Source organism: Spea bombifrons, chromosome 4 (genome assembly GCF_027358695.1).
Source record: "Spea bombifrons isolate aSpeBom1 chromosome 4, aSpeBom1.2.pri, whole genome shotgun sequence".
Classification (NCBI taxonomy): Eukaryota; Metazoa; Chordata; class Amphibia; order Anura; family Pelobatidae; genus Spea; species Spea bombifrons.
Genome location: NC_071090.1, coordinates 89677031 through 89689393, shown reverse-complemented (window position 1 = coordinate 89689393; position 12363 = coordinate 89677031). Strand labels below are relative to the sequence as shown.

General features: G+C 46.5%; 1 protein-coding gene across 2 annotated transcripts in view; it reads right to left on the bottom strand.

Moving 5' to 3' along the window:
* Positions 1–914, bottom strand: part of MCTP2 (multiple C2 and transmembrane domain containing 2) — a 60467-nt gene extending 59553 nt beyond the window's left edge. Inside the window, exon 1 of one of the 2 annotated variants that reach the window (XM_053463238.1) lies at positions 820–914. The gene's annotated coding sequence lies outside the window, so the exon portion shown is untranslated. The remainder of the gene's footprint in view (positions 1–819) is intronic. The other variant, XM_053463239.1, reaches the window with a different exon arrangement.
* Positions 915–12363: the final 11449 nt, after the last annotated feature.

The window sequence follows — 12363 nt, the reverse complement described above, 5'->3', positions numbered from 1 at the left end:
TTTACACAGTTCATAAGGGATCAGTGACTCATACAATAAATAAACCCAATAAGAAATCTATATATTACCAAGTGCAGTAAAAGAATAAATCACGATATGCAGATAATGTAATAAATCATTGTTAAGAACAGGTGCCCACAAACACACGTGAGACCAGCCACAGCACTAACTGAGATATATCCTATAACCAAGGATTAAACTCATGCAGGATTAACACAGCTCTGTATAGCACTCAAGAGATGGGCCATGCATTGTACAGCACATCCAATACATAATAACCAACACTTAAAGAGAAGTCAACACTGACCATGCAGAGTCCATTCTATAATGTAAACCTTGACACCATGGAGCCTCTGACGTCATAAATCAGGCAGAAAGGAGCTTTTTCCATTGACTCTCATTGGCAGCCCAGGATTAGTCTTCCATCACCTGCAACCTCCACCCACACTAAACTATGGCTTTAAAATACAGCCTAAAACATAGTGCAATAATACAAATATACGATTACAAATATGCCAAAATAACAAAAAAAAAATAATAATTCATAAAAATAAACAAACAGTCTCACACCAACAACACACAGATCAGAAGGAGCTATCCTAAAATTCTCAACGTAAGAACAGAATTCTTAAAAAGGTTACGTTAAGGATTCGTAATCAGAAGTTACCAAACTATTCTGTCCGGTACAAACTTGCTAAATCTCCAGCTGCAGCCTTTTCTGCAGCCAACGCTGAGCATCGGGGTAACCGTGTGCCGTAAGGAAGTTTCCGTGTCCCCTCATCCCAAACCCGCCCCGGCATCCCCCCCTCGCCATCTCACCTGTCCACCTTCACACTGACCATGTCTCGGGCCCCGCTGCCAGCACTCACAATGTATCCACAGCCAGGGCTCTCCACCTCCTCCGCAAACAGGACTTCCTATTCTGCCAAAACCCAACCCCTTAAAGGGGCGGTGACGCCCAACCTGTCGGAGAGGCCCCTCCCCGCCGGGTAATGGGGTGAGATGGGGGGGCAAATTTCACTCATCATACAGGTGATGAGGGTGTTTGGAGCCTTCTGGGAGCCTTCTGGGGCACCCTGGCTATGGGATCAGCCCCCGTGGCCACCTCCCCTGTTTATGCATAGCTTGCCAGACATGTAGATTTAATATAAACCATGTCTGAGATTGAACAAGAGCACCAGGAAGTAAGAGCTTTTAGGCAAAATAAGTGTTATTGATGTATTTCCACTAGACGTTTGTTTGGTATAAAAGGATGTCCTGATTTCCCCTTTAACCCCTTACGGACTAGGGGTATAGAAAGGGGTTTTAGCACTTTTTGCTACCTTTTTTAAGCATAACATCCCCCCTCTGTCATTTCACGGAACCACATGAGTTCTATTATACAGGACTTATTTCAGATACCTTACATATATTGATAAACCATCATTTATTATAAAAACATACCCTATATGACATATGACGTGTCATATAGGATATGTTTTTATTATAATAAATGATTTTTTGGACGTTGAAGGGTTAAAATCGGATCATGTACATCCACATTTTACATTTCTTTTGAGCTTCTCTTTATTTTTAAGAATGTTTTAACACAGATTTATGGATCTCTACTAAGACAAAGCCCTCTAACACAACCCTGCTCCCATCCCTATGGGAGAAAAATGAATTAACCCTTTAAAAATGGGTAGCTTAACAGAGTGATCAGCAGCTAAAAATCCAAATTATTTAAAAACATTTTGGCACTCACTCCAGCTTTGCCTCTCTCAGGCTCACAATCAGGAAGCAGAGAGAGGCATCAATTACTGCCAGCCGCAATATAAAAACGTGAAAAAAATATATTTTATGAAACAGTAATACCCCACATGCTCAGGATTCATTTTTTATGGGCAAAAGGTTTTTTATATACTTTTGGATAACTTTTTGCAGTGCAATGTTATTATAGACCTCCCTGGGGCCATCATTGAGTTATTAAAAAGTTGTGACCACATTCTTTTCAGGACACAGTAATATAAGGGTAGGGAGGGGTTAATGTATGCATCTATTAAACAAGCAAATTATATAATTTAAAGGGACACTCAAGCCATATATATGTATATATATAGCTGATAACTGAATGGTCACCCCCCTCACATTATTCTGAGCATTTTTTACATAGCTGCTTGCTGACCGTGTTTTTACCGCAGGGTCATGTGACACCGTGTAATGTGACCCCGGTTCTCTACCACCCCCACGAGTGGGCTGGTCCAAGTATTTCATACTCTGTTTTAAGAATTTTGGAATTTTGCCCAGGGGGCAATTACCCCTTGGTTCAGCCGGCAACTAGGAGTGCCTGGGGTAACGGGGACTCAATGCAACATTTACATTGATCTATCCGTGCCCCTTCATACGTTTTTCTATGCGTTCCCTGTGTAAATGTGTTTTGGACAGGACTGCATAGTGCTCATTGAGCGTGGTATCGTGGGCTGCTTTATTACGGAGTCACTTGGGAGGATCTGCCCCGGGCTGAATGCTACCAGTCCTCCCCGTCTTTACTTAATGCGAACATGTTACTTTTCCAGATTCCTTCACGTTACAATTCTGTACATTAAATTAACAAACATAATGTTTGCAGTTTAGTACACATTATATATGTTTTTAAAACGTGTATCCTACAACAAGGAACTTCTCAATACTCACATAATTAGTTCATACCCATTAAGTTATCCCCCCTTTTTGTTAAGTTGCTGTTTGTTTTTAATTGGTTCAGTCAGTCAGTCAGTTCCTGTTTTTTTAGGATTTCCATAGATCGGCCTCTTCATGAATTTATTACTCTGTGCTTCTTAAATTATTCCTCCTGTTATGATAGTTTTGCCGCCTTTTGCCAAAGGTCGTAATATACCATAGATAACCCAGTCGTGGCTTTTAAACTAAATATCTCCTAAGCAATTTTACTGAATGAAAAAAGTACTTTGTGGTGATAAATGTAATTATGCCGGCTTCTCCGGGTCAACATCCTCCGGGTCAGGGGAGCAGGATCTTGACACGCCCCGCTCCCCGCCCATTTCTCTTTAAATGGGGGTGTTTTTCCTGCAATGTCAGCGGGAACACCCACTTACCTCAGTGGCAACGCCCCCAACATCAGCGGGAACGCCCACCGACATCAGCGGCACCTGACATCAGTGAGCAGTCCTGTCCGCGTCCCGCTAGGGAAGGCTCCAGGTACCCGGAGCTCAGAAGTTCCCAGGTACTAATTGTTATGTTCTGTCTACCCTTTGTACAGCCTTGTGGAATCTGATGGCGCTATATAAAACAATAAATAACAATAAATCATTTCCTGGCAGTACTATAAATGGCCTCGTTTAGCTGGAGATTGGTGTTGAGATTTCCAGGATCATGCAGCAGTAGTTTTCCTGGACATTCTTTCGAATGACTGAAATACAGCAGTGAAGTCTCGGTATGGACTTCCTATGTTTATATTCCAGTAAGTGTGTGTTTGTTTATGTAGAGATTTGCTATTGGTAGTAATGGTACAATGTGGAAAAGAGTCCCATGCTGGAAGATATGATTCAGGCTCCAGAGTTAGAAAGTTATGTAGTTGACCAGAACTTTTCTTAACGAGCACAGCTATGTAAGGTTAACTGTATACAAATACGGAGCTCAAATATGTGAATGTTAATGTACATCAATATACGTTAATATACATCAATTCTGCATACAAGATTACACATCGAAAAACATGCAAGTGAGCAAAAAAAAAAACACTGTAGCAGAGCCCGGGGTAAGATCCTCACCCAAGGTTTCAGCCTCTACTGTGGATTTCCCCTTGATTGTTTGGACATTTTTCTGATCTCTAGGTTCCAACTTGGAAAGAGCTGAGAACAGAGCCGGCCTTAGGTGTTCCGGCGCCCTGTGCGAACTACTCCTCTGGCGCCCCCCCTCACTACCCCCCCTCTGCCCCATCAAACTACCCCCCCTGTGCCTTCAAACTACCCCCCTGCCCCTTCAAACTACTCCCCTCTGCCCCTTCAAACTACCCCCCCCTGCCCCTTCAAAATACCCCCCCTCTTCCCCTTCAAACTACCCCCCCTCTGCCCCTTCAAAATACCCCCCCCTCTTCCCCTTCAAACTACCCCCCCTCTGCCCCTTCAAAATACCCCCCCCTCTTCCCCTTCAAACTACCCCCCCTCTGCCCCTTCAAACTACCCCCCCTCTGCCCCTTCAAACTACCCCCCCTCTGCCCCTTCAAACTACCCCCCTCTGCCCCTTCAAACTACCCCCCTCTGCCCCTTCAAACTACTCCCCTCTGCCCCTTCAAACTACTCCCCCTCTGCCCCTTCAAACTACCCCCCCTCTGCCCCTTCAAACTACCCCCCTTGCCCCTTCAAACTACCCCCCCTCTGCCCCTTCAAACTACCCCCCCTCTGCCCCTTCAAACCGCACAGGGCGCCACACTCCAGGGGGCGCCGCCGCCGCCGGGTCCTCCCCCGCCGCCGCCGCGGGGTCCTCCTCCTCCGCCGCCCCCTCTGCACCTAAATGAAAACGTTGTTTTTTTTGTTGTTGGTTTTTTTAACTTTATTTAACATCCTCCATGTTAAATAAAGTTAAAAAAACTTTATTTAACATGGAGGTTATTAAATAAAGTTAAAAAAACCAACAACAAAAAAAACAACGTTTTTATTTAGGTGCAGAGGGGGCGGCAGCGGAGGAGGACCCCGCGGCGGCGGCAGCGGAGGAGGACCCCGCGGCGGCGGAGGAGGACCCCGTGGCGGTGGCGGCGGCGGCGGCAGCAGCAGCGGCGGCGGGGGAGGACCCGGCGGCTGCGGCGGCGGCGCCCCCTGGAGTGTGGCGCCCTGTGCGGTCGCACAGGTCGCACACCCCAAAGGCCGGCCCTGGCTGAGAACATACAGATCTGAAACCATCAAAGTGAAGTGGTCAGAAAAGTTAAGATAGCAATTACATAAACACGCAGATTTAAAGATTTTTTGAAAATGAGATGCATTGTGAGCTTGATAAATGTGAACAGGTATTGCGGCATTTGATACACTGTCACATGCAGCATGGTACTGTCCCATCATATTTTGCGGTTGTCTTACCCATATGGCTGGAACTGTAGAGAAGGACACCCGTGCCACACTAGACAAACCTTATGTCTGAATCATTGCAGGTTCATAAGTCCTCCGGTTGACTAATATCCCACATAAAAAATACATTGTCAACACAGCATAATCAATGTCAATGAAAGACAAAGAATTTAGTTGCCACTTTAATTTTGTTCAAGGCAATAATGTAGCTGTAGTGTAGTAATTAAGTTAAATGGAGTGTTTTGATGGGCGGTCAACCAAACAAGAGACTTTGTGAGTACTTTAACACGCTAGAAACATGTTAGGTGAAGCTGCAGCTCCAGAGCTGTAGCACAATGCCTCCTTTGTGGTCTGACATTTTATATAACTGATTGAAATAACTGTTGAAATAAATTTACTCAGGCGGTCTCGTTAGATTCCCCTTGAAACACTCGCCAAGTCAGTACTAAAGCTGGCTGGTGGTAAGTGCCTTATGTGGCAGGGAATATGTGGTGCCGAACTCATCTCCTACATCTCCTACAAGCCAAATAGCTGTTGGAAGGGCAGTGAGGGCAAACACATTTAAGGAGGTTCATCAGAAACATTTGCAAAGGTGACCACGTGAACATTTAAAGGAGGACACTCAGTGATCATATAGTGTATATGATGGTTTGAGGTGTCCCTTTAAATCTTAATGTCTAGGCTGTCTGATGTAATATTTATCATTTACATTTCTGTATAGATAGATGCTATGTTTGTATCATACCTTGACTTGGTAATACTTAAATGGATAACAAAATGTTGCATATTCAGAGAAAGGACTTGTTACTAGTGGGGTATCTTGGGGATCAGTATTGGGACCTGTACTTTTGAATCTTTTTATTAGTGATATTACAGAAGGTCTTAATGGTAAGGTATGACTTTTTGCAGATGATACAAAGGTCTCCAACAGGGTAGACCTTCTGGGTGGAAAAAGCTAAATGGCAAAAGATTTAAGTAAGAATGGTCGAGATTGTGGCAGCTGCAGTTTAATGTTGATAAATGTAAAATGATGCACTTGGGGCGTAAAAATTCCAAGTCAGTTCGGATGCTCTGTCAGTGACAACGGAAGAGAGGGACTTCTAGGCAGGGCTGGACTGGCCCACCGGGATACCAAAGGTCTCCTAAACAGTAACTTTATTATTGATTTCTATGCCAAACACCTATTCATGATCCTCAGCTATTTGTGAAGCTAGTTATTGTAACTTGGAACACTTTTGGAGATTGGAACACAGCACTGATTGTGTCATACTTAATGGAACACACAACTTATTCAACTAAATATTGTAGGGGACAGCTCACGCATGGGGCGGCAATGACAGTTTCACACAGGTTTCCAACGTAAAAGCGCGTTTATTTAGATGTTGTAGTCACAGAGCACCTTGTAAACAAAACAAACTATAAGCCTGTCCGGCTCTAACTAAACAGCAGGATACCTCTCTAGCAGCCTAAGGTCTGACGCAAAGCAAAGTAACCAGTTTTGTATGGGGTAAAGCTTCATACCTGGTGGGCTGCAGCGCTGGCTGTAGCTGCTCCTCCATTCAGGTTCTCCCTCTTTCTGCAAACCTAACAGCCCTCTCTTTTAAGGCTTCCTCCCCAGTAACGAGCTTAGGAAGCCTCACCTGAGAGCACCTGGGTTTGCTACCATGCCTGGCTGAGGTAACCAGGTGAGATATATATCCCATCAACCACTCTCCCATACACTTTACCACATATCCCCCCCGTCGACTCCAGACCAGAGGTCTGGACAGCGTCAGCAACCATACAGTACACCCTGGACAACGCATCCGCATTCCCATGTAACTTCCCTGGTCTATGCTCCACTGTAAATCTAAAATTTTGCAAGGAGAGAAACCATCTGGTCACTCTTGCATTCCTCTCCTTATTCTGTTTCATCCATGCCAGAGGAGCATGGTCAGTCACCAACACGAATTCCCTGCCCAGGAGATAATATCTCAGAGACTCCAACGCCCACTTGATGGCGAGACACTCCCTTTCCACTATGGCATAATTTTCCTCGGCTGGGGTCAGTTTCCTACTCAAGAAAAGCACTGGGTGTTCTTCCCCATTAACCACTTGTGACAAAACTGCCCCCAAACCTCTAGCAGACGCGTCTGTCTGAACCAGAAACGGTTTCCTAAAATCAGGGGAAACGAGCACTGGCTGGTCACACAGGGCAGACTTCAGACTCTGAAAAGCCCTTTCTGCCTCGGGGTTCCACTTTACCATCACTGACTTACCACCCTTTGTTAAGTCTGTCAATGGTGTGGCCATGGAGGCAAAATTGGGCACGAACCGACGGTAGTACCCGGTTATGCCAAGGAAAGCCCTCACTTGTTTCTTTGTTACTGGCCTAGGCCAGTTCTGTATCGCCTCAATCTTATTGATCTGGGGTTTAACCAGCCCCCTACCAATGATATAACCCAGGTATCTTGCTTCCTCCAGACCCACTGCACATTTTTCAGGGTTTATGGTTAGGCCTGCATCACTAATGGAGTCTAACACGCCCTGTACCTTACCGAGGTGACTTTTCCAGTCAGATGAAAAAATTACCACATCGTCCAGGTAAGCAGCGGCATAATCACGATGTGGTCTCAAAATCAGATCCATCAGCCTCTGAAAGGTAGCAGGGGCCCCATGTAACCCAAATGGCATCACAACATACTGGAACAGGCCCTCTGGAGTGGAAAAGGCAGTCTTCTCTTTAGCCTCCTCAGTTAACGGTATCTGCCAATAGCCCTTTGTAAGGTCAAGTGTTGTAATGTACCTTGCCTTCCCAAGCCTCTCAACCAGTTCATCCACTCGGGGCATGGGGTACGCATCAAACTTTGAGACCTCATTTAATCTCCTGAAGTCATTACAGAACCTCCACGTCCCGTTGGGCTTTGGGATTAGCACTATGGGGCTTGACCATTCACTAGTAGATTCCTCAATAACACCTAATTCACGCATGCGCCTGACCTCCGTGGATACCGCCTCTCTACGGGCTTCTGGTATCCTGTATGGCTTCAGGTTCACTTTACTGTGAGGCTCAGTTTTAATATGGTGTTTTATGAGGTGGGTACGGCCCGGTAGGTCCGAAAACTTGCGTCTGTTTTCCTGCAGGAACTCCCTCACCTCCTGCTTCTGGGGCACTGACAGTGCCTCTCCTATTGTTACTGGGGGAACTGGTTGCCCCACTTCTTTGACCCCTGCCTGGGTCGCCCCCAAAGACTCCCGCTCTTTCCACGGCTTGATCAGGTTTACGTGGTAAACCTGGAAGGGTTTTCTCCTGCCCGGTTGATGGACCTTGTAGTTCACCTCACTCATCTTCTCTACAACCTCATAGGGACCCTGCCACTTGGCTAAAAACTTACTTTCGACGGTGGGCACTAAAACCAGGACCCTGTCCCCAGGATTAAAGGCCCTCAACCTGGCAGATCTGTTATAAATTCTGCTCTGGGCCTCCTGCGCTCTTTGCAGATGCGTTTTAACTATAGGCATCACCGTCGCTATTCGCTCCTGCATCTGAGCCACATGTTCAATAACACTCTTATATGGGGTGGCCTCGGTCTCCCAAGTTTCTTTGGCAATATCTAACAAACCCCGTGGATGTCGGCCATAGACTAACTCAAAGGGGGAAAACCCTGTAGACGCTTGGGGCACCTCCCGGATAGAGAACATGAGGTAGGGTAATAGACAGTCCCAATCCCGACCATCCCTTTCTACCACCTTTTTTAGCATATGCTTTAGGGTTTTGTTAAACCTCTCCACTAACCCGTCTGTTTGAGGGTGGTACACTGAGGTACGGAGGTGAGTGATTTTAAACAACTTACACAGGTCTTTCATGACCCGTGACATAAAGGGCGTACCCTGGTCAGTAAGAATTTCTTTAGGGATCCCCGTGCGAGAGAACATGTAAAACAACTCCCTAGCAATATTTTTGGAGGCCATGTTTCTTAAGGGTACCGCCTCTGGGTACCGGGTAGCATAATCCAAGACAACCAAAATGTATTGGTGTCCCCTAGCAGATTTGACAATGGGCCCTACCAAATCCATGGCAACTCTCTCAAATGGTACTTCAATGATGGGAAGTGGCACCAAGGGGCTACGGAAGTGTGGTGTTGGGGCACTCTTCTGGCATGTGGGGCATGACTCACAATACCTTTTTACTTCTTCATATACCCCAGGCCAATAAAACCTTTGGAGGACCCTCTCTTGTGTTTTATTAGTCCCCAAGTGCCCCCCAAACACATGGTTATGGGCTATGTCCAGCACCAGGTGTCGGTATGGTTTTGGCACCAGAAGCTGTTCCACAATTTCCTTGTTAACTTTGGTGACCCGGTACACTAGATCCCCATTCATGGCAAAATGCGGAAATTTCTGGTCAGCTTCGGGTTCCTGTGGTACCCCATTTACTACCGTGACATTTGCCCGTGCAGTTCCCAGAGTGGGGTCTCTCACTTGCTCGGTGCCGAAGTTACCCCGAGACATTTCTAAATCTAAGACCTGTTGGCCGGGTAGGGAAGTTTCTTCTTCTTCCTCCCCAGCTAACACCTGCAAGGGGAAAGAATCTTCACTATACATTTCAGGTGGGCCTAGATCCTTTTCATCATGCCCCTTACTGGTATCATTGTTCCCAATGGCCGTCTCACCTGACCCATTATTTACAGGGAGGGGTACAGACTCTGCCGGAGTTTGTTCCCCAGCTGCAGAAACGTTCCCCCTTCTCCACAACTCCCAGAACAAGGGGAAATCGCGGCCTAAAATAACCGCATGCATAAGTCTTTTTACAACTCCGACTTCGTAGGTCACAGTTCCAGATGGGGTCACCAACTTAATGGGGGCCACAGGGTAAGCTACAATATCCCCGTGGATGCATAGCACTCTTATGTGCTTGTTCGGCACATAGTCCATAGTCACAAGGCCAGCCCGAACCAAAGTCACCAGGCTACCCGAGTCCAAAAGTGCCTTCACGGAGCAGTCCCCTATCTTCACCATACAAAAATGCGGCTCAGTCTCTGATTCTGGAATGGCTGCACAAACAGGTTCTGCAAACAGGGACTGACGCCGACTAGCGTCACACACCATGGGCTCTGAGTTAAGAGGGCAATAGGCGGCTATGTGTCCCCACTCATGGCACCTCCAGCACTGGGGGGTCCCTGGCCTCCTTAGTAGGGAGCCCTTTCTAGGATTGTGGGGTCCCAGGGGTTCAGGATCAGTCTTTTGCCCTTGCCCAAACTCTAGAGCCCTGCTCTCTCTCACATTTTCCATACACCTCCAGCTGGAACTCTCTTACCCAAAGATGTCGCGGGTCTGACCGTCTTGGAAGGTGCTGGTGCCGCAGGGACCTCACGGAGGAAGTCCTCGGTTGCTATGAACCTTTCCACCATGTTGACAAGCTGCTCAGCAGTTCTGGGGTCTCCATGCCCAACCCACCGTTGTAGCTCCGCCGGGAGGGCGCGGAGGTAGTGGTCCACTACCACCTTTTCCACAATCTGGGCTGGTGTAGTGGATTCTGGTTCCAGCCACTTGCGTACAAGATGAATCAGATCATACATCTGGGACCTGGCAGGCTTGTCCATGGTGTATTTCCAACCGTGGACTCTCTTGGCCCGAACAGCGGGCGTAACACCCAGGCGAGCAAGGATCTCCATTTTTAGTTTTGTAAAGTCCCGGACATCCTGCTCCCCGAGGTCATAGTAGGCCTTTTGCGGTTCACCAGTCAGGAAGGGTGCAATCACTTCTGCCCACTCTGCAACTGGCAGTCTCTCTCTCTCCGCCACTCTCTCAAATACAGTGAGGTATGCCTCAACGTCGTCGTCGGGTGTCATTTTTTGTAAGCCCCGCTGAACGGCCCTCCTCATGTTAACAGTCTCAAGGGGGCTTGCCTCCACTTGTTGGGGCTGAGCCACAACAGTCTCTCTGAGCGCAGCAATCTGCTCCATTAACAGGCGATTCGTTTCCTGTTGTTGGGCCATAGTCTGCTGTTGCGCATGTTGCTGGGCGTGAAAAGCCTCTGCATGAAACTTCCGTTGCTGTTCCAAGGCCTGCTCATGTCTCAGGTTAGCCTGTATCAGCTGCTTTATCACTTCCTCCATTGTGCCGGATGGGCCTTACAGTGCTGCAGCCTTCACTCAGGACATATGCTTCCGGCCCTTTAAATGTCCACAAAATTCAGATGCTGTGTTTTGTCCTGCCGTTGCTCCTAGCACCACTCTGCCCGCATTCTCCACCAATTGTAGGGGACAGCTCACGCATGGGGCGGCAATGACAGTTTCACACAGGTTTCCAACGTAAAAGCGCGTTTATTTAGATGTTGTAGTCACAGAGCACCTTGTAAACAAAACAAACTATAAGCCTGTCCGGCTCTAACTAAACAGCAGGATACCTCTCTAGCAGCCTAAGGTCTGACGCAAAGCAAAGTAACCAGTTTTGTATGGGGTAAAGCTTCATACCTGGTGGGCTGCAGCGCTGGCTGTAGCTGCTCCTCCATTCAGGTTCTCCCTCTTTCTGCAAACCTAACAGCCCTCTCTTTTAAGGCTTCCTCCCCAGTAACGAGCTTAGGAAGCCTCACCTGAGAGCACCTGGGTTTGCTACCATGCCTGGCTGAGGTAACCAGGTGAGATATATATCCCATCAACCACTCTCCCATACACTTTACCACAATATTAATACCGTAAATGGTGCCAAAATGTCATTTTTCCTTATGTTAACTCTTTTCCCTCAAGAAACAAAACCTACTTAGCACACAATGTTAGGTACCTTATTGACAATATAAACATGGCACAAAAAATACAGTGAAAGTTCCTTGAGTGCAATTCAAGTTTTGTCTAATATCTCCATCACCTATGATACAGCAACTACCATTTTGATAATTTTGGAACATATCTTTTTTAGAAAGTATGAACATTCCTGTACGCCTCTGTATGATTTGTGATAAATACATTGTAAAAAGAATTCTAGAAACTACTGGAATTCCAGATTCTGTGGAACATCACTCACATCATCCAGAATCAGCCAAGAGGGATAATGCATACGAGTAGCCAGACCCACCAAATCATCACATTTGATCTTTCCTGGCATTTACTTCTACTGGAAATTTTGCAATTTTGTATATTTTGAAATCATCAGGAAATGCTTCTCCAAGTGCTGCCAGTGACATCATTGCACAACGACGCTCACCATCCTCAGCCTGTTAATTATAATAATTGTAATAAAGTCAGTGAAGTGGATTCTCCCACTCTAAACTAAATATTGTCTGAATAGTTTGGAGTATTGAAGATATTTCAACAAATTTTACACTTAT